Source organism: Saimiri boliviensis, chromosome 9, assembly GCF_048565385.1.
Source record: "Saimiri boliviensis isolate mSaiBol1 chromosome 9, mSaiBol1.pri, whole genome shotgun sequence".
In the NCBI taxonomy this organism is placed as follows: Eukaryota; Metazoa; Chordata; class Mammalia; order Primates; family Cebidae; genus Saimiri; species Saimiri boliviensis.
In genome coordinates, this window is record NC_133457.1 from 27,318,821 (window position 1) to 27,342,411 (window position 23,591).

Below are 23,591 nucleotides of genomic sequence, written 5' to 3' on the forward strand. Positions count from 1 at the left end.
TTAGAAAGTCAACCACAGAAGAAAAGATAAACAGACTGTTATTATGTTCATGACATATTTACACTGGTTATATATTCATCAATGTGCATAAACATAAATAACATACATTAATAACATGCATAAAAGCAAAAGCAGAAATAAACTTTGAAATGAGAAAAAGAGATTTCTTTTTTTTGTAAAAATATCCAGAAATTTCTTTACCTAGAAACTTTATTATATCCATAGCTGATAAAATCACACAGCTATTATTAGGCATGTAAACACAGAGGCTGATAAATATTTCATATTTTCAATCTTGCATGATACCTGCATGGTTTTAAGGCAGCATGAGTATTGTCACTTTTCTGCTTTATTTGGATGAGAAATCCATCATGCTGGGCATGCAGCGTTATCACTTTTGTCCTCATTTTATGTAGCTTCCTTCCATTCAGTGAATACAGTATTTTTTAATTCAACTTTTTTTTCTAGATTGAAGTTTAATATTTAATGTATTTAGACTTTGATCACTTCATCCATTGTCTAAAACTGATGTTATTAAGTATTATCTTTTTCTCATTTTCTTTGCAGACTGAAACATACTCTTCTCCAAAATAATCATATTTGTTTTCAGAGTAGCCAGCTCAGGCATTTTCTGTAAGAGTTCTCTGCTGCAGTTTGGTGATGACATCTTTGTAGATGACATCCTTGTTGTCATACATGATCTACTCAAATACAGATACATTTCTGCTTGTTGAATAGTAAGCCCTTAAGGTATGGGTGTTAAGGAACTTCTTGCTCCCATAAATGCTTTCTCTCCTTATGCACTCCCGCTGCAGTAATTGACAAATAAATTATCTCTTCCTTGGAGATGGCAAGAGCTGTAGCAGCTCCCCCACCAACAATACCAAGAGGAAGCTGTGCAGAGAGCACCGTATAGGACAGGGTACAATTTAGTCACTACTTTCCCCCTCTGTCAGTGGGCAGAGGATCAGTGGCAGCTGGATCCGGGGCTAGAGTATTCCTAGCCTCCAAGTTTAAATTCACTTTTGTGTCTGGAAATGCAGAACCAGTTGGTGACCTTTGATAAATGGCTGAAGTAAGAACCTGCTTGGACTAAAGGTCCAGAGAACAGGAAGCAAACATGCTTCTTTACAATTTGGGCTCTTTATTGGAGCTTAACATTTGTACTGAAGTTGGAGGGATAAAAGGCCAAGGGAGGTTTTCTTTTGTTTCCCATAGCATGTATTATAGCATGTCTGTATACTGGACTAATGTAACTGAGGGAAAAAAGTAATAATTTATTAGAGAAAAGAGATATATTCCAGAGCAAAGTCTTTGGACATATCAGAAAGATGAGATCAAGATTGAGATAGAAGGAATTGGAATTGGGAATGTATGAGCCCAGTTTATCCATGGTAAAGGGAATTGGCAAAGCAGTTCATAAAGGTCCCAATGCAATTTTGTTTTTAATATGGATTTTTTTCCTAACTTCCTCAAAAGTCTGACAAAAATTCTCGGATGTGTGTACCAATTACAAGGATATGCTTAATGTTCATTGCTACAGGTTATTTAAGTTTACTTTAGTGTAAGGAGAGGCTGCTTACTGGCTGCAGGGATATGGGTGGAGTATCTCAACCAGAGATCCAAGTGAATGGGGTGCAGGTTGAATGTAAGCCAGTTGTATGGTTTACCACTCTACCCCTATACGATGAAAGAGAGAAGTACACTACACTGGCAAAGTCTATTCTCATTGCCAATATGCTGGCAATCTTCCAGGCATATTGTTTAGTAACATTAGATATGATGTGTCCTGTTTCAGTTTGAAGCCTAATCTGCTACTTTACCAAAATACAGGAATTAGGAGAACATTTCTGACACTCACTCTCTACAATGAACATCTCTCAGTCCCTTTTTACCTTAGTGCATTGTCTCCCTACTGTTGTGTGAAAGAGCATGACTTCTGCATTTCAGAATTCAGACTTACCAAAGAGGTTTTTATCTTGAAAACTCATTTCTCCAGTTGTCCACTTTAAGCTTGCTAAACCTGATTTAAATTGTTTTGAATGTAAAGACTGGTAATAAGTTTGAACAGAGATTGTGTCTCTTTTAAAATCTTGTTATAGGTTTTTTGCCCTTTACTTTTTTAACCCTTTCTGCTGAATGTATTTTTAACCTGATTGTGTTTTGTTTCATGACTTGCTTTAAATTTATTGAGTTTGATCACACTCTGTTGTTTTTCTTGTTCGTTCTATTTTTTTTTTTTGCCTATTTTCTTTCTAGATCTTAAATATTGAAGCATGTTCTAAGAGAGTCATTATTTACTTTTGTCTAGAAAATAAGATATAATATGAACATACCTTTACATTTCTATAAATATTTGAAATTAAAACAAAGCTGTTCTGGGTTTCGATATTTTTAAACATGTTTTTAAAAGCTCAGTTGATTCTTTGTATATTTTTTCCCTTTTCTGTATAAAATAAGTTCTAAGAAGTTTTTCTCAAATGAAGCAATTCTTACCCTTTATTCTCAACAAATGCTAAAAATGGTAACTGTCCCTAGAGTCAGGAGAAGTTTTGCTTGTGTAAACTGCCAAATCAGGTCCCATGGGTAGAATTTGACAGCTGTATAATGCCACACTGCAAATTTCTCCACAGCTGAGCACAGGGAGAAATTCCATTTGAAGATTTGAAAGTTCAGGAGAAACTTTGTTGAGTAGAAGAAAATGTCACGTTAGACTATATGCACGCTTTTAAAACTGTTTCTATCTTTTTTCTTTGAAATATATCAAGGATCATTAATAGGCTTTAATTTTACATTGCAAAACATGCACTGTTTCTATAATCTTCCAATTTAGTAGCTGAAATAAATCATGGTCTAAATAACTTAAAAATTCTTCATAGTCAGAAATTGATAACCATAGTGAATATCTTCCATTTTGTATATTAATATAAAATTTTATATTTTAGAATGAACACTAAAATATTGAGTACAGTTTGATTTTAGAATCAAAGCTTCTGTGAATGTGACTTTCTGGAATAAACTCCCCACATGAAACACTCAATGCTTTCTTTAGGAGTACTGAAAATAATTATATGGTGCTCTCATTCATTTATTAATTATTAAATGTGAGCTATCTGCCAGGCAGTACTCTAGACACTAATGATTAAAAATAATAAGCAAGACTTCTGCTGTAGGATTTTAGTGTACTTTAGTCTATTTCAAGGGAAGTCAGAAATGAGACAAAGTTTTGAGATAATAGTCTATGTGACATACAGACAGAACAATGGAATATTCTTAAATATCAGATAAATCTATGTTTAAATGTTAGCTCTAACAGTTCCAAATTTAATAATTATACCTATTAAATAATATCATTAAAATAAAACATGATATTTCTTTTCTGTCCTAAACAAATGGTAAGTATTCAATATACTGTATCTGTTATCTTAGTATAAGTATTATAGCAATAATTGCCCAGAGTAATGAGCAATGCACTCAGAGTACACAAAAGGTGCACTTGTGTTTATTTGGAAAGCTTCAAATTTACGTATATTCTGATATTTTTAAAAAAGAAATAATTTTTTGCAAGCATTTGAGTGTATAGTCTTTCTAAAAATTGTAATAGTCTAAGAAAGATCACAGTGGTATAAAAGAGCTTGACATGTTTTTTAAGGAATTATATGTGCTCTTTATGGATGTATTTAACATGTGTTCATTGTGTCAAAAGTACCCAGCTACATGACAGGAAAGTTATTCACAATTGAGATATAAATTATTTTAAATTTAAATGACATGATGACTGCTATAGCAAACCTCAGATTTTTTTCACCAGTGTAAACAATGTCTGAACTTCTGCTTAGCTACACTGATTTTGAAAGACTGTTGTAAATACTCGAAAAACTCCACAGTCAGCTGGGTGCGGTGGTTCATGCCGGTAATCCCAGCACTTTGGGAGGCTGAGGCAGGTGGATCATGAGATCAGGGATTCGAGACCAGCCTGACCAACATGGTGAAACCAGGTCTCGACTTAAAAATGCAAAAAGTAGCTGGGTGTGGTGGTGTATACCTGTCTCAGCCCAAAATCTCCTTAAGCTGATAAGGAACTTCAGCAAAGTCTCAGGATTTTATTTTTTTATGGCTGAATAAAATAACATTACTGTGTGTGTGTGTGTGTGTGTGTGTGTGTGTGTGTGTGTGTGTAATCTTTTCTTTATCTATCCATCTGTAGATGGACATTCAGGTTGAGTCCAACCTAAATTATCTGTTATAAATATTGATGCAGTAAAGGATGTGTAACTGCCTCTTCAACATGCTGATTTTTTTCCTTTGGATATATACTCATTTTGGGACTACTGGATCATGTGGCAGTTTTAGTTTTAATTTTACAAGACTTTTTTACACTGTTTTCTATAATAGCTGTACTAATTAATATTTCCAATGATAGCACATAAGAGTTTCTTTTAGCTGCATCATCACTAGTATTTTCTTTATTTTTCTTTTTGGTAATTCTAATTCTTTAATTATGTAATTCTATAATTCTTTTTGGTAATTCTTTTGGCCATTCTACTGGGTAACACCTTGCATGGTAAGATAAAATAAGATAATCCATGAATTACAAACAGATATTTATGTATTATTGAGTTCATTTGATAATACATTCATTTAATAATTATTTATTAAGCTCTTAGCATGCACCATTTATTGTTTGGTGTTTTATTTCTTTACCACTGGAGCACTTAAAATATTTTAAACAAGAAAAAAAATTATTCTACCAATATTTGAGATTAAGACCACACAAAAATATTGGTCAGCTTAGGTTTTTGTTCTTATTTTTCTGTATTTCTGTACTTTCTGACTTTTCATTATACCTTTTGTGTGGTTGAGATGATGAAAATTCCTGGAGTCCTTTTCTCATCTGAAGTATCTTTCAGGCCCAATTCAGTGGAAATGATCTGCCAAAAACATAGATAAAGAGATACATCTTTAATCTTACAGCCTGTCTCCTTGCACTGGATCAGGAAAATGATTTTTCTTTTAACAATTGTCAGCATGCTTGACATCTGTCACAAAGGCTTAGGCTCTATTTTTATTTTTCCTATTGAAATGATGCTCTAACACCTGCTCCTTTGATACTTTTAGACTGTTGTGGTAAAGAACCAAGTACTTTACAGTCAAAGAACTCAACATATTTCTCTTCTTTTGTTTAATTCAAAAATAAGATTAAGAATAAAGTTTATGTTTAGTATAAGGAAAATGGGGAAATATCCAAATCAGATAAAAATAAATCATTATTTTATGAACAATATTTATTAAGTAAAGATGTATCTAATCTTAACATACTTGATCAAAGAAGTTATACATAACATATCCAAAATTATTCTCTATAATAATTGGAAAACCATTATCAGTACTTAGCATAAAGTTAATAGCTATGGACTTGTCAGTTTTTTTTTCTGAGTAAAACCTAATGACAAATGATATAATAACTATATATAAAAACATTATAAAAGTTGGTAATATGTTTGTGAACTCTAAAGTGATACATTTTACTATTTTTTAAAAAGGCTTTTTGTATGTGACATAGTAGGAGAGTAAAGAATTGGGTGTTTGTGTGAAGAAGAGTAAGATCGTATTAAATGTCAAAGGTTGTTAGACTCATCTTCTAGTTCCAAAAATGTCATTATGTATAAGGCTGCTATTTTTTGCTAAAAAGAAATATTAAAATTATATTGAGGAGGAATATCAGTAAAAGATGATGGAGTAGGCAACTACAAACTCTTCCCAAATGAAAACATTTTTAAAAAGCAGAAAGTAACAGAAACAACTTTCTCAGAACTCTTGACAACAGTCAAAGATTACTAATTTCAGTTCTTGGGTCAGTTTGCTGAAAGCGAGGGTTTCCAGCTTCATCCGTGTCCCTGCAAAGGAAATGAACTCATCCTTTTTTAGGCTCCATAGTATTCCACGGTGTATATGTATCACATTTTCCTAGTCCAGTCTATCACCGATGGGCATTTGGATTGGCTCCAGGTCTTTGCTGTTGTAAACAGTGCCACAACGAATATAAGTGAGCATGTATCTTAGTAACAGAACGATTTATAATCCTTTGGGTGTATACCCAGTAACGAGATTGTTGGCTCAAATGACATTTCTAGTTCTAGATCCTTGTCATCGCCACACGATCTTCCACAATGGTTGAACTAATTTACACTCCCACCAACAGTGTAAAAGTGTTCCTATCTCTCCACATCTTCTCCAGCATCTTTTGTCTCCAGATTTTTTTAATGATCGCCATTCTAACTGGCCTGAGGTGGTATCGCAATGTGGTTTTGATTTGCATTTCTCTAATGACCAGTGATGATGATCATTTCTCCATATGTTTGTTGGCCTCCTATATGTCTTCTTTTGAAAAGTGTCTGTTCATACCCTTTGCCCACTTTTGGATGGGCTTGTTTGTTTTTTTCTTGTAAATCTGTTTTAGTTCTTTGTAGCTTCTGGATATCAGCCCTTTGTCAAATGAGTAGATTGCAAAAATTTTTTCCCATTCTGTTGGTTGCCCATTCACTCTAATGATTGTTTCTTCTGCTGTGCAGAAGCTCTTAAGTTTAATCAGATACCATTTGTCTATTTTGGCTTTTGTTGCCATTGCTTTTGGTGTTTTAGTCATGAAGTCCTTGCCCATGCCTATGTTCTGAATGGTTTTGCCTCAGTTATCTTCTAGGGTTTTTGTGGTGTTAGGTCTTCTGTTTAAGTCTTTAATCCATCTGGAGTTAATTTTAGTGGAATGTGTCAGGAAGGGGTCCAGTTTCTGCATTCATCACATGGCTAGCCAGTTTTCCCAACACCATTTATTAAACAGGGAATCCTTTCCCCATTGCTTGCTTTTGTTAGGTTTGTCAAAATCAGATGGTTGTGGATGTGTGGTATTACTTCTAAGGACTCTATTCTGCTCCATTGGTCTATATCTTTGTTTTAGTACCAGTAACATGATGTTTTGATTAATGTAGCCTTGTAGTATAGCTTGAAGACAGGTAGCATGATGCCTCAAGCTATGTTTTTTGTTTGTTTGTTTTTTGATTTTGTTTTTGTTTTTTTGCTTAAGATTGTCTTGGCTATGCAAGCTCTTTTTGGTTCTATGTGAAGTTTAAGGTGTTTTTTACCAGTTCTGTGAAGAAGGTCAATGGTAACTTGACGGGGATAGTGTTGAATCTGTGAATTCCTTTGGGTAGTATGGCCATTTTCATGACATTGATTCTTTCTAGCCATGAGCATGGAATGTTTTTCCATCTGTGTCCTCTCTTATTTCCTTGAGCAGTGGTTTGTAGTTCTCCTTGAAGAGGTCCTTCGTGTCCCTTGTTAGTTGTTTTCCTAAGTATTTTATTCTCTTTGTAGCAATTGTGAATGGGAGTTTGCTCATGATTTGGCTCTTTATTTGTCTGTTATTGGTGTATAGGAATGCTTGTGATTTTTCACATTGATTTTGTATCCTGAGACTTTGCTGAAATTGCTTATCAGCTTAAGGAGATTTTGGGGTGGGACAATGGATTTTCTAAATATACAATCATGTGGTCTGTATGTAGAGACAATTTGATTTCCTCTTTTCCTAATTGAATATGCTTTATTTCTTTTTCTTGCCAGATATCTCTGGCCAGAACTTCTAATACTATGTTGAATAGGAGCAATCAGAGAGGGCATCCTTGCTGTCTCCAACTTCCCCACACCCTGCTATCCCTCTGCTGGCCCCCCCAACAGACCCCAGTGTCTGTTGCCTAGTGCCAGGATGCCAGATGCTCTTTTTAGATCTGTCTAATATTGACAGTGGAGTGTTAAAGTCTCCCACTATTATTGTGTGGAAATCTAAATCTCTTTGAAGGTCATTAATAACTTGCTTTATGTATCTGGGTACTCCTGTATTGGGTGCATATACATTTAGGATAGTTAGCTCTTCTTGTTGCATTGATCCCATTAACACTATGTAATGCCCTTCTTGTCTTTTTTGATCTTTGTTTGTTTAATGTCTGTTTTATTAGAGGCTAAGATTGCAACTCCTGTTTTTGTTTTTGCTACCCATTTGCTGGTAAACATTCCTTCATTTCTTTATTTTGAGCCTATGTGTGTCTCTTTGCACATGTGATGGTTCTCCTGAATACAGCACAATGATGGGTCTTGACTCTATCCAATTTGCCAGTCTGTGTCTTTTGATTGGGGCATTTAGCCCATTTACATTTAAGGTTAATATAGTTATGTGTGAATTTGATTTTGCCATTTTGATGCTACGTGGTTGATTTGCTCATTAGTTGATGCAGTTTCTTCATTGTGTCAACAGCCTTACAATCTATATTTTCACCAAGATGTTTCTTCTTTTGGACACTATACTTTCTGCTTCAAATTGGATAAGACATTTAAAAGACTTGCTTAAAACTTTTAATTATTCTTGGCATTACATTTTCACACACTGTAATCCTGCATTAGTTTACTGTTTTCTAGATCTCATATTTTCATTTTCCTTGGGTGCTTCTGCCATTTCCTCATTTGTATAGTTATCCAGAAAGGGACAATAAGAAAAAAAATTTATGAATCTTCAATTCCCCAAACATATTCATCTATATGTATAAATGTGCATGTTTTTGTACATATGTGCATGTGTTTGGTATAACTAAAATGAGATGATCGAAGTATAATTTTATGAATTACATTATTTATTGCCATAAACAATGTTCAAAAGTGGGAGAATAACAATAACAAATCTCAGAGAAAATGTGCTGAATAGATGAGGTGCATAAATTACACAGTTAGTGAGCTCTAGTTTCATGTAGAGTCCAAGTTATTAAAGTCCAGTTGCTAATTAGGATGAAAGTAGGCCTCTGTGGATTTGAATTCTAAATAAAATTTGAGTCACATGTTTCCAGAAGGAATTCTCTAATGAGGAATAAGACATCTTGACAAACACAGTGGATATTTCAGGTCACAGGCAAGGTCCCTCCATGCTTGTGAGCAGCACCGGTGTTGGTGGGTGTGGCTTCTGCGAATAGCTTGAAGATGGGACGAGAATAGTCTTGCTGCAGTCTGAGCACTAGGTCTTCAAAGAATCAGTTAATAGAGATTAGCCCTGCCACAGGTTAAGCACTTTCAGAATCTTGGGTTTATGCATACATGTTTTGCAGTCTAGTAGTTGAGGTGGTAACTCACACATGTGGTCTAATAAGGTGTTATATAATATTCTTCCAGGGAGAGAGACTATATTCCATGTTCTTATCACAGCAAAACGTATGGCAGTCACATATTAAGCATTTGGAATCATTTCAAAGGTACGAAACACATTTTGTGTGTGTGTGTGTGTGTGTGTACTAGAGAGAAAATTCCTGTTTTAGAATTTAAATTAAAAGTGATTTATGAGATAGCTAATGCAGATCTGATTGTCATTCTTTTGTAGTATACATTCTTTTGTAGATCTCTCATCTTTTAACAAAAGTCTTACTTGGTTTTATGACTTTCTTTTTTTTTTTTTTTAGAATTCTCTATTTCCTCCTTGGTGTTATGCAATGACACAGGTATTTTTATTTTTGTTAATTCACCGCATACAATATATTTTTTGAATTTTAAAACTTGTCTCTTTATTCAAAATAGTTTTAATGTTTTTATTATTAACTTCCCTCTCCCATATTATCTGTTCATATTGTTTTGAATGCACAATTATTAGATAGGTGCATTTATTTTTCTCTTTTTTATGTATTTGCTTGTTGCCTATATTCTAGACTTTAAATAACTCATCCAACCATTCTACTTAGTGTTTTATATTATAAATGATATTTATTACTAATGTAAAATTGTTATTCTACTCTGTTTATTTCTTCTAGAGTATCTTTTCTTAGTGGATTTCATCTTTAAAAATATATCTAGAGGCATTAATTGCTTTCATAAATATTATCCTTAGTTATTTCCCTATTATGTTTTTCTCTTTCAATATTATAACTATCTTTTATGTTTCTGCAGATGCTTGTTTGGGGATATGTATAATTAAAATTGAAATAATGGGTTGATTCAAACCATAGCAAACAAGAGTTTCCTTTGCTGTTATATAGGCTAGACTCTTTGCCCAACAGCTTCTGAATGGGTAACTGGCTAGAAACCTAATGTCTGTTCATAGGCTATTTTCACTAGCTTGTTTCACTTCAGGGTGAATTTAGGGCCAATGAGCAAACATATTTTTGCCCTCCAAAAGATTAAAACAGGAAGTTTTATTCTGGGATATTCACACTGACCTCCATGCAACCCTAAAACAGTTTGCTGAGTTTCCTTAGAGATTTTCACTTAGACATCAAAAGAAAGACTACAGTGCTGGGGAAACGATGGGGTAAAATAAAGGTAAAATTTTTCCAATACAGAACTCCAAATAATCACACAGTCTGTTTCCTTTTCTCCTCTTCTCCCTGCATCTCCTCAATACAAGCTTTCCTAGAATTCTTTTGAAAACAATGACCTGTTTAAATTATGGAAGGCAGCTTTTTGCTATGTTTCATCCACTTTGCACACAGAATCCCTGTCCATATCCCTAAAATCTGTTTAAAATACTATTTTATTAGTAATATTTTAGTATTACAGATATAGTAAATTTTATAATTAATTATCTATATGGGATATCTATATTTAAAAGTAAATAAAATGTGTCAATTTAAGCATTTAGAACTGAAATCATGTCTGGGTAATGAAACTCTCATAAAAATTTTCATGCTTCCTTCTCATCTCAGGACCTGAGGCAAAGGATTCTATGCCTCTTGGAACACCTAAGGGACTCCAGTTGTCAATAATACCATATGATCCCGTCAAGTATTTTGAGAAGCTCTGCTTTGCCATGCTTGGATTTTCTTTTTCCATTCACCTGGTCCCTTCTGCCTGTTCTGTAGATTCTGACCCTGTTTGCTCAAATGTCAGGTAGGTAATGAAAATCAAACTTGGCATGTTCGTGAATGCCTAGATTGAGAATAAGTGAATCAAAAATCATTCCCAGGTATTACTGGCTTTATAGTAAAATCAAACTTGAAAACTGAAGGTATGCATTTTAACATTATTAATAAAATGAAAAGTAAAATAGAATTAACTGTTTTTGTGAAGTAGAAGTGGGAAATAGAATTGGGAAGGGAAGTTTGTGATATTAATAACCACATATCAAACAGGGAGTTAAGTGATAGTGTCTAAAGTTAAAACTATAACATATGAAAATTGAAATATATTATGAAGTGTTAAAAAGAGTTAAAATGATAGAATGATATAACTACTGCAAATATGCAGAGAGAAATGATAGGAGGAGTGTAAGAGATAAATATTATATGTGTGCTGTTCCTATTGTTGCCTTAGTAAATCATGCCTGCATTCAACACATTTATAAAGAGATTCATAAACACACAATTTAGAGCAATGCAAGGATACTCATGGGCCATGGGAGCATATTAATGATTTTGATCATGTTGAATCATTATTACGATCAATATACCACCTGGAATATACTTATTGAATTAATGGTCTATCAGGATTTTCATCCTCTACCTATTCACATATTTCATAACATAGTCTGAAATTTCAATCATTATACAATGTATCTGTTTATTTTTTTTTACTTTAATGATTATTATAAAACTAAGCCCAGAATTGAACCATTACTATTCACTTTAAGATTCACTTAACAAAGATTAATGAGGACTTATGTGGAAGCATGGGACAAAGTTCCTGCCAACAAAGAACTCTTACTCTTTCTCTCTAATTAAATATATTTTATACATACACAATTATATATATATATATATATATATATATATATGTTTACACACTGTAATGTAAATCATCAATACATTGTCATTATGAGAAAATTTAAAACATATTTAGAACATTGAAAATGATTTTTGATAGAGACAACTGGATAGGTCTCTGTGAAGATAAAATATTCAAGTGAATATATTAACAAAGGTATTAAGCTATGTGGAAAACTAGGGGAATATCATCAGTTAAAAATGATGGTGAAATCACATTATGAGAAACATAAGAACCTTTGTGAATTGAACCAGGATATCCACTAAACAAATTATTAAAATTTGATTCAACATGATCAAAATCATTAATATGCTCATATATATCCTAGTGTTACTGAGTAAAACAACAATTGAGTCTGTCTTATCCAGGATTTTTAAGATACTAAAATTCCTTGAAGTGTTACTCACTACTAAATAAAACATCTGCCATCATAATCTCCTGTCGTATTTGTCAAGCAATAGAAAAGAGAATGATTTTTGAAAGCTACTTCAAGTTATTAAGAACTAATTAAAATTTTAGGGAAAAAAATCTGTCTTGTTTTAAACTAAACCATTAGAGTATTAGGTACTTGAAATTGAGAAAACACGAAGACACTACCCATTAAAATCTAAATTAACCAGAATCCTTATTCCAGCTGCTATTATCCCCTGACATTCTTTAACTGACTATATAATTATACAAATTTTATCATCACAATATCTGCTTGTGTTTAGAAAGATGGTTCAGTCATTTGTTTGCTGATTTACATCACATTTATTTATATTTAATTGTTTTTTACCTTTGTATGATACATTAACTGGGCACTGAACAATTCAGTGCATTTATAGGTACATTTTACATAAAAAAGAATTGATATTCATGACTGAAGACAGAATATAAAAAGGAAAAGTAAGCATTTATAAGAAAGGTATTGTGAAAAGCACAGAACTAAAAATTGGCTACCTTCTCATACATCCAATGTACATGAATATAAAGACCCTATTTGGAGCAGAGAAACTCCTTATAAGATTATTTTACCAGATTTACAGTGTAAATGAAATGGAATGGGCAGCTAATAACAAAAATAAAGAAATAGGAAAATAAGCAGATAATAGCAATGTCTTAAATATAGACCATACAGTGTTTCCAGTTTAGTGTGATGGATGTAATATGTCCATTCACACTTACAATAGTTCCGTGAAAAAGGTAATTCTGATAAAATTTTTTAAAAAAATAGAAAGAGACCATCAATGAGTTAGATAGTTTAAAAACATTTTGTAGGATGAAAGTCACATAGACTGTGATGGGTAAACTCTTGAGACAGTAAGGATTCAAAAGCTATATGAACTGGAGGAGCAAATTTGTTCTGCAAAATCTTCAAAAGCCCAGGGATTCAGAAACCATCAAGTTTGACAGATGGAAGATGTGAGATTTACATCTGTAATCATAATTAAAGATCAATAAATTAAACCTCTCTCTACTAAACACACACATACACACAGGCACACACACATCAGGAGATTAATGCTAAGCAATTCATTGAGGTTCATTGCTACAGAAGTAGAATAAAAATTATCTAAGAAGAAATTGTGTGAGTAATGTAGTAATTTGGAACCTGGGGAAATTTTCCAATTTCCCAGTTTGCCTACTTACGGAACTCAAGTTTAACATTTATTTCCTCAGTTTACAGAAAATCATATCAAATGCTGCAGTGCAAATGGTTTTACCAATTTCATTGTTAATTATAAGGTATTCAAGAATCACAAGGCACCAGAGAAAAGCCTGTAACATGAAGGGAAAAAACAAAATGTACATGTGAGAAAAACTACTCCTTAGAAAACAAATTTTTCAGCAAACAGAAGAACAATAAAATGAAGGCAAAGAGTTCTGATTATTATCTCAGATTTTTTGTTTTCTTACTGCATCCATTAAAGAAGTTTTTGTGAAAAGGACAAAAATTGGTCTTAGAAACACTTTTTAAAAAATGACTGCTGCATATCTACAGAAACTAAGAGCAATAAAGCAAAGAAATACAAAATATATTGAATAGGAGTGGTGAGAGTAGACATCTTTGTCTTATTCTGGCTCTCGGGGGAGTAATTCCAACTTTTTGCCTGTTCAGAAAGATTTTCACTGTGAGCTTGTCATTGACGGCTCTTGTTATTATGAGGAATACTCCCTTCATGCCTAGTCTGCTGAGGGTTTCTACCATGAAGGGATGTTGAATTTTTATCATAAACCTTTTCTGTGTCCATTAATATGATCATGTAGTTTTTGTTTCTAGTTCCATTTATGTGATAAATCATATTTATTGATTTGCATATATTGAACCAACCTTGCATCCCAGGAAGAAAGCCTGCTTGATTGGAGTGGATTCACTTTTTGCTGTCCTGCTGTATATGATTTGTTAGAATTTTATTGAGAATTAAGTGTGTGTTCATGAGGAATACTGGCCTGAAGTTTCATTTTTTAATTGTCTGTCTTCCAGATTTTGGTATAAAAATGATGCTGGTCTTACAGAATGGATTATGGAGAAACCCTTCCTCCTTTATTTATTTATTTATTTATTTATTTATTTATTTATTTATTTTGAGTAATTTCAGTATTATTGGCACCTCTTTAAATGTGTGGTAAAATTTGGCTGTAAATTCATTTGGTCCAGGGCTTTTTCTGATTGGTAGTTTGTTTTTTTGTTTGTTTGTTTTTTCTTTTCTTTCATCACTAATTTTGGAACTAACTATTGGTCTGTTTGCAATTTCAATTTCTTCCTGGTTCAATCTCAGGATATTGTATGTTTCCAGGAATATACCCATGACTTCTAGGTTTTCTAGATTGTGTGCATAGCAGTGTTCTTAATAGTCTCTGAAGGTTTTATATATTACTGTGAGGTCAGTATTAATGTCACCTTCAACATTTCTGATTGTGTTTATTTGGACCCTCTCTCATTTTTTCGTTATTACTCTAGCTGGAAGTCTATCAATTTTATTTTTTCTTTCAATAAACCAACTTTTAGTTTAGCTTTTTTTTTTTTTTTTTTTTTTGTGGCATGGATTTTCACTTCTCAATTTCATTCAGTTTAGCTTTAATTTTGGTTGTTTCTTTTCTTTCACTAGCTTTGGAGTTGGTTTTATCTTGTTTTTTAGTTTCATTAGATATCACGTTAACTTTTTAATTTGAGATTGTTCTAACTTCTTGACATAGGCATTTAGCATTATAAACTTTTCTGTTAACACTGCATTAGCTGTGTCTCAGAAATTCTGGCATGTTTTGTCACTGTTTTTATTAGTCTCAAATAATTTTTTTAAAAAAATTTCTGCCTTAATTTCATTGTTTAGCCAAAGTCATTCATGAATAGATTATTTAATTTTCATGTAATCATAGGGCTTTTGGGAAAAAAAAGAAATCTTTTTTTATAATCTCTAAATAAATAAATAAACAAATTAATAAATACATTTACAATAGAAATATTTTACCATGTTACTTAATATGAAAACATGGCTTAATAAACATTGACTAAAATAACTGAAAGTCTGAACATAATAGAGATGTGCAATTATAAGAAATAATTTAATACATGTGAAATACTTCTGATGAAAGAACAGTACTGCCTTATTTCTAGAAAATAATCTCCTGTTTTGTTATTATTTATCGTTTGTATAGCTTTATTATTCCTGTAACTTCAAATTCCTGTTAAAACAAAATCATCATTATAGTCTTGCTTTACAAAATGCTGTTTGGTAAACGTAACTGTTAATTTGTCTTGCTGGTTTTCTTTCTCTAGATTTTATCTTTCTGGGATTTGAATAAATGTGTAAATGTTTTTTAAATTAAAATTGTATGTTAAAAGATAAGCTATAAAGGATCAATTGATACAATTGAGAATGTACAGTTCCTCACAGATGTGAGTAAATAAAACAACAACTATCATAGAACAACAACAAACAGAGGTATAACATACTATTTTAGCTTTCTAGTAAGAGAATTGCTTCAAAGGAGAATTGCTTTAAAGTAAAAGACCTGAATTGCAGATGGAAAGAGCCACTGTGCCCCAATTACAATGAAGGAATACCACTCAATACTGTACATCCTTGTAAAAGGTAATATTATAATTGATGAAATAATCATCAAAAAGCCAGAAACACATAAAAATAATCATCCATTAAAAGGTCTATCAGCTATACTAGTTGGAAGAACACAATGAAGTAATTACTCAATATTTTGGAGAAAAACCAAATCAAACCAAACCAAAACTCTCTGATTTCCAGCCCAGTGTTCCATATCAAGTGAAATAACAATGTTTGGAAATGATTTACAAGTGCTTTATGACATTAAAAAAAAAAGAGAGCATTATTTTTTACTTGCCGTTTTTGAAAATTTATGTAAGAAATTTTTCTAGAAAACAAAAGTATATCAAATGAAAGCAAGACACAGGATCTAAGAATTAATTACTTCAATTTAGAAGAAAAATGAATGAGAATTTAAGTGAAACAGGAGGGTTGGAATTTCATGTAGTTGATCCTCTTCTGAAACAATAGAAAACATCATTTAAAAAATTGAATCCAAGAATGACTAAACAAGGATATGACATATCACTAGAATCTTCAAACAAAATAAATAGGTACCCAACTAAATAAGTATATATGATATGCTACTCAGTAAGATCATTTTCATTTCCGTATCAATGTAACAACCATTGATTAATTTTTAAATTTTAGAATAAAATTTGAACCAAGCTTTAAAAATACTCTTAACCATAGTTACAGAATTTGAAGGAAATAACATTAATCTTAAAAAGAAAAAAAAATAGCATATATAATACACAAGTTAGGGGGAGAAAACTGAGTTTTGCTGAAGTAAAATGAAGAGACTAAAATTTTTATATTTCAAAATAGAGACAGGAAAAAGTATCTATGGTTGAAGAAACAATAAATAGCAAAACTGTGTTAAAATTCAAAAGTTTAAAATCAGAGGTATAAAATAATATTTTATCTTTATAGTAAGAGAAGCATGGGAAGCACACAAATAGTCTAAGTCAATATGCTACGAGAAAGTCAATAAAATTATAAGTTGCAAAAACTAAGGGAGGATACTATTATTAACATATTTTAGGTATATATAAAATATATAGTTAAAAGAGTTTAAGAAAAATGAAAACTTCTGTTTCAAGTTCTTATCCATGGATTACTTTGCTAAATTGTAAATCAATTACAAATACATTAAAAATGCTTCTGGAAAGATGTAATAGTAGTCGAGAAGTTCAAATTTAATTGTTACATAAACAAACAAACAAACAAATAAATAAATAAATAAATAAATAAAAATTTAAATGTACCCAGAATTTTTCATTTATTCTTTGTTTTTACATTTTAACATGTGGCCTCAGGAGAGCTAATATTAAATATCATGTTAAGAAAACTTTGGCTCAATTGAATTAACGATAATTAGATAATGGTTTTTAGCATGGTTGACTATTGTGGAACTAAAGCCCTCTAAGATACCTTAATCTGAGTCACCTTTCGTATAGCCCTGCATAATTGACATATGAAATAGTAAATGGTAACAGAAAGAAAGAACCACAATGCATTTTTTTTTAGATATGATGGTAAACAAAGTGCAATAAGGAAGCTGACCTGAATAAAATATTTTACTTTAAGAAATATTATACTGTAAGTGAATCAGGTTTTTTATATTTGTCAAACATATTTTAAAATGTTGTTGTATTTACTTATTTTTCTGAGTTATCTGCCAAAACTAGTATCTGCATATTATGAAATTCAGTTTGTTATGAAAATTGTAAAGCTTGCTACATTTCAATATTAAAGCACTCAGTTTTAGAAAATAAAGTACTTTTCCACAGCCTTCAGAAACAATTACTTTTCATGCGTCGACAGAGATTTTGATTGAGTCTGTCAGAAAAACTTGTAAAGTTCTCTTGCTGTAATAAATGGGATACTCAGATTCTAATTTCCATAAAAATGGATTTTAGAAAATAACAATTCTGGGATTTATTGGATTTTCTAGCAAAGCCTTGTAATTATCTCATACATCAACCAAAACTAGTGCTTATTACAAGTGCCAGTTGTAATCATTTGCTGATTTTGTTGATGTTTAAAGCTGTATTTGCTGTTTACTTTTAAATGACAAGATTTTAAATTTTTTATTAGAAATCTTTATAAATATTGTATAGAAAATGTAGTGATTTTCTATCAGAATTTATGCAATTACATACTAGCTTTATTAATTATTATTTTTTTTGATCCTGGAATGGCATTAGTATCAAACTCTTGAGATGTGAAATTCAGAGAAATTTCTTTCCTTTTTTGCTTCATATCCTTTGATATTTCACACTTAACTGCTCCTTAAATTATCTGAACTAATACTTGAAATGCACTTCTTACTGTAGCAATGAGAAAGTTAATTCAGAGAGAATAGTAGGATGACTTCTATAACACAATAAAGTATTTAATAAAGTAATTAATAAAAATGGGCCCAAGTGTAAAATTTCATGCACCCTCTTGACCACTTTTAAGAATCCAAAACATATTATAAACTTCTGTATAATTATTCTGCATATTTTCTAAATTCATGTGTGATGTGCTCTATTCCAATGATATGTAAAGTCACAAAGTTTTGAAAATTAAATAGAAAAATATTTGCACAATTCTTCTTATGTTTCATGGTTATAGTGTCTATTTGTGACATTTTTCAAAGTTGTATTCATATTCTCTAAGGCATATTATAGGATTCTGGGCTGATTAATAATATATAGAAAATAAATGTTAATGAAAAACTAGTAAAATTATTTCCTCCATAAATTATTGAAATAAAATAGGGTTTCCAAGTCATATTTGAGTTATGGTAGTTGTAGGCAATATTGTCAGAGGCTTTGATAACAAAGGGTCAAGTAAACTATTGCTGATATATGTTTTAATTCTATGTATCTCTCTTGCAGATTCACAACATATAATATCTTAAAGGATCTGAAATACTTCATAATAAAAAACTACTTACATTTTCGTGTCAATCATTTAAAAACAAAGACCAAGACTTATATACTTTAAAACTGACATTTAAGAGATACGTTCGTCAGTTTGCTCCTTTCTGCCCGTGGACGCCGCCGAAGAAGCATCATTAAAGTCTCTCTTCTCTCTGCAATCATGTCTAAGTCAGAGTCTCCTAAAGAGCCTGAACAGCTGAGGAAGCTCTTCATTGGAGGGTTGAGCTTTGAAAAAACTGATGAGAGCCTGAGGACCCATTTTGAGCAATAGGGAACGCTCACAGACTGTGTGGAAATGAGAGATCCAAACACCAAGCGCTCCAGGGGCTTTGGGTTCAACACATATGCAACTGTGGAGGAGGTGGATGCAGCCATGAATGCAAGGCCACACAAAGTGGATGAAAGAGTTGTGGAACCAAAGAGAGCTGTCTCAAGAGAAGATTCTCAAAGACCAGGTGCCCACTTAACTGTGAAAAAAATATTCGTTGGTGGCATTAAAGAAGACACTGAAGAACATCACCTAAGAGATTATTTTGAACAGTATGGAAAAATTGAAGTGATTGAAATCATGACTGACAGAGGCAGTGGCAAGAAAAGGGGCTTCGCCTTTGTAACCTTGGATGACCATGACTCCGTGGATAAGACTGTCATTCAGAAATACCATACTGTGAATGGCCACAACTGTGAAGTTAGGAAAGCCCTGTCAAAGCAAGAGATGGCTAGTGCTTCATCCAGTTAGAGAGGCTGAAGTGATTCTGGAAACTTCGGTGGTGGTCGTGGAGGTGGTTTCGGTGGGAATGACAACTTTGGTCTTGGAGCATCAGTGGTCATGGTGGCTTTGGTGGCAGCCGTGGTGGTGGAGGATATGGTGGCAGTGGGGATGGCTATAATGGATTTGGTAATGATGGAGGCAATTTTGGAGGTGGTGGAAGCTATAATGATTTTGGCAGTTACAACAATCAGTCTTCAAATTTTGGACCCATGAAGGGAGGAAACTTTGGAGGCAGAAGCTCTGGCCCCTGTGGTGGTGGCGGCCAATACTTTGCCAAACCACGAAACCAAGGTGGCTATGGTGGTTCCAGTAGCAGCAATAGCTATGGCAGTGGCAGAAGATTTTAATTAGGAAACAAAGCTTAGCAGGAGAGGAGAGCCAGAGAAGTGACAGGGAAGCTACAGGTTACAAAAGATTTATGAACTCAGCCACGCACAGTGGTGGCAGGGCCCAGCTGCTACAAAGAAGACATGATTTAGAGAAATACTCATGTGTATGGGCAAAAAACTCGAGGACTATATTTGTGACTAATTGTATAGCAGGTTATTTTAGCTTCTGTTCTGTGGAAAGTGTAAAGCATTCCAACAAAGGGTTTTAATGTAGATTTTTTCTTTTTCTTTTTCTTTCTTTCTCTCTCTTTTTTTTTTTTTTGCATTCATGCTGTTGATTGCTAAATATAATAGTCTGATTGTGACACTGAATAAATTCTTTAAAAAAAAGAACAAAACTGGTATTTAAAAAATTATCTATTATACTAATTTGAATAATTTTCTCTTAGCATTATTTGTAGCAAAGTAGGAAGTACAGTGAGTGAGTGTAAACACCTAGAGGACTTCATTTCCTCTTTCCTCAAAGATCTGATGCCAACTTAAATGGTGAGATTTAGCAACATAATACACAACAAAAATTTTGAATCCAAAATTATGATTCTTGATGCAATATAACTTGCACTAGCTATATTTTTACAACTTGGGGAATAACTGCTTAGCAAATAAACTTTAACTTCTTGTCAGTTCCTAAGGCCCGTCATCTGCCTTGTTCATTAAGAACTGTGAAGTTTATACACAGTCTACAACATGACTTTATGATCATCAGTTATCTATGGTCGCCCAGATCAGAATCTTTCTTCCTTTTAAAACTGAGGCTTTTGCATTATGTTTAAACATTTTACTTAATTTTAAGCTTAGCAATTCTCAGTCTAGGATCATTACAATCCTTGGCCTTTCATTTCTTTTTATTTCCTTTTCTTCTTACATTTCTATTAACTCACAGCCATTACAAAGCTGATCACACATTGCAATATTTGATGGGGCCATATAGTCAACAATGTAAATATGTATAGGACATAGGGTGGCATTTATTTACAATTCCAAGTTCAGGTGTTTTACTAATTTTCCATATTACACAGACTAACTCTGAATTGCATCATCGATTGATTTTACAATGTATGTGTATTCAATTCTGCATTAACTAGTTTTCTGACATGTTCATAACAGGGATTCCCTTCAATTTATTTTAAATTAAATATTCAAAAAAGTATATATTAAAAGAAAACACTTTGTGGGTAAAAAGTTTAAGAAGTAGTAAAATTTGATTGCTCTTACATGTCAAAAGTAGTCTGGCATTGTATTTTTCTGGATTGAGATGCTTATAAAGGATTTAAAGATATTCCCAGTAGATTTGTAAAAGCATGAGTTTAAAAATTAAGAATATATATTTAATGACTCTTTCAATAAGTGTTTATAGATTATTGAATAGAGGCAGACACCTACAGCCTGATATACACGTTGATGAGAGAATTTTATAGAAATACAATTCTTTCTAAAAAAATATTTAAAATTTTTAGAAAATCTCAGAGGTCATCATCTAGCATCTTTTGGCATGTAATTAATTGCTTTTGAAACACATTAGAACCCCTTGAGCAGAAGCAAAGTTAAAAGCTTAAGTCTAGACATGAGGTCATTATACTTCAGTATCATATTCTATGGGGGAAAAGTGATATACTGGAAATTAAAACACAGATACATGTTGGTAGAAATTTCCACTGAAAACATATTATTCTTACTTGAAGTTATCACGATTCCTGAATCCAAAGATTCATGTCTTTAGATCAAGCTTGAAAATCATGCACTTTTATCTCTTCGAGTAATAATTAGCCTCAATCCACTCTACTCATTATTTAGAGACTCCTATTAAATTTATATTGACTCCTCTTATAGCTTGAAACTGATTCATGTTTTCTCACCTCCAGGATCATGGACAATGAAATCCAGGCTGAGGTGGTTTCAGATGGAAATGAAGAACTTGATGGGAACAGAAGCAAAGATGACTCTTGTTATGTTTTAGCAAAGAGACTGGTGGCATTTTGCCCCTGCCTTGGAGATTTCTGGAACTTCGAACTTGAGAGAGATGACCTAGGGTATCTGGCAAAAGAAGCTTCTAAGCAGCAAAGAATTCAAGAAGTGACTTGAGTGTTTTTAAAAGCATTCAGTTTTAAAAGGGAAACAGAACATAAAAGTTTGGAAAATATGCAGCCTGAAAATGCAATAGAAAAGAATATACCATTTTCTGAGGAGAAATTCAAACTGTCTGCAGATATTTGCATGAGTAAGGAGGAGCTGATGTTATAATCATCAAGACAAAGGCGAAGATGTCTTGAGGCCATGTCAGAAACAGTTGAAGCAACCCTTCCCGTCACAGGCCCAGAGGCCTAGGTGGAATATAAGTTTTTGTGGTCTGGGCCCAGGGTTCTTCTGCTGTTTGCAGTCTAGGGACTTGTGCCCTGCATCCCAGCCACTCTAGCCATAAATAAAGGGGGCCAAGGTACAGCTCATGCCATGGCTTGAGAGGGCCAAGCCCCAAGCCTTGGTAGCTTCCATGTGGTGTTGAGCCTGAGGCTACATATAAATTAGGAATTGAGGTTTGAAACCTCTGGCTATATTTCAGAGGGTATATGGAAATGCCTGTATGTCCAGGCAGAAGTTTGCCAGGGCAGTGCAGAAGGGAAATGTGGGGTGGGAAGCCCTACACGGACTCCCCTTCTTGGGTGCTGCCTAGTGGAGTTGTGAGAAGAGGGCCACCAAACACCAGACCCCAGAATGGTAGCTCCACTGACAGCTTGCACCACGCATCTGGGAAATCTGCAGACATTCAACACCAAACCACAAAAGCAGCGAGAAAGGAGCCTGTACCCTGTAAAGCCACAGGGCCAGAGCTGCCCAAGACAATGTATACCCACCTCTTGCATCAGCCTGACCTGGATGTGAGACATGGAGTCAAAGGAGATCATTTTGGAGCTTTAATATTTGACTGCTCTGCTAGATTTCAGATTTGGATCCGGCCTATTGCTCCTTGTTTTGGTCAATTTCTCCCATTTGGAATGACTGTAATTACCCAATACCTGTCCTCCCATTGTATCAATCAAGTAATTAGCTTGCCTTACTTTACAGGCTCATACGTGAAAGGAGATTGCCTTGTCTCAGATGAGACATTGAATAGTTGACATTTGAGTTAATGCTGAAAGTGATGTGAGGGACTGCTGGGAAAGCATAACTGGTTTTAAAATGTGAAGACATAAGATTTCAAAGGGGCCAGGGGTGGAATGATATGGTTTGGCTAGGTCTCAACCCAAATCTCATCATGAAAGGTAGCTCCCACAATTCCCACGTGTTGTAGAAGGTAATTGAATCATGGGGGCTGGTCTTTTTCATGCTATTCCTGTGACAGTGAAAAAGTCTCATGAGATCTGACAGTTTTGTAAAGAGGAGTTTCCCTGTACAAGTTATCAGCTTTTGTCTGCTGCCAAGTGAGACATGCCTTTCACCTTCCACCACGACTGTGAGGCCTCCCCAGCTACATGGAACTGTGGGTCCATAAATCCTCTTTCTTTTGTCAATTGCCAAGTCTCAGTTTTGTCTTTATCAGCAGCATAAAAACCGATTAATACAGCCAGTAAGCCCCAGAAGGGAGGCCACAGACAGCGTGGAAAAACAATCACATACTTGCACTCCTTGAATTCTTCCTGGAGTTCATGCATCAGGGTCACTCATGTTTTACTGG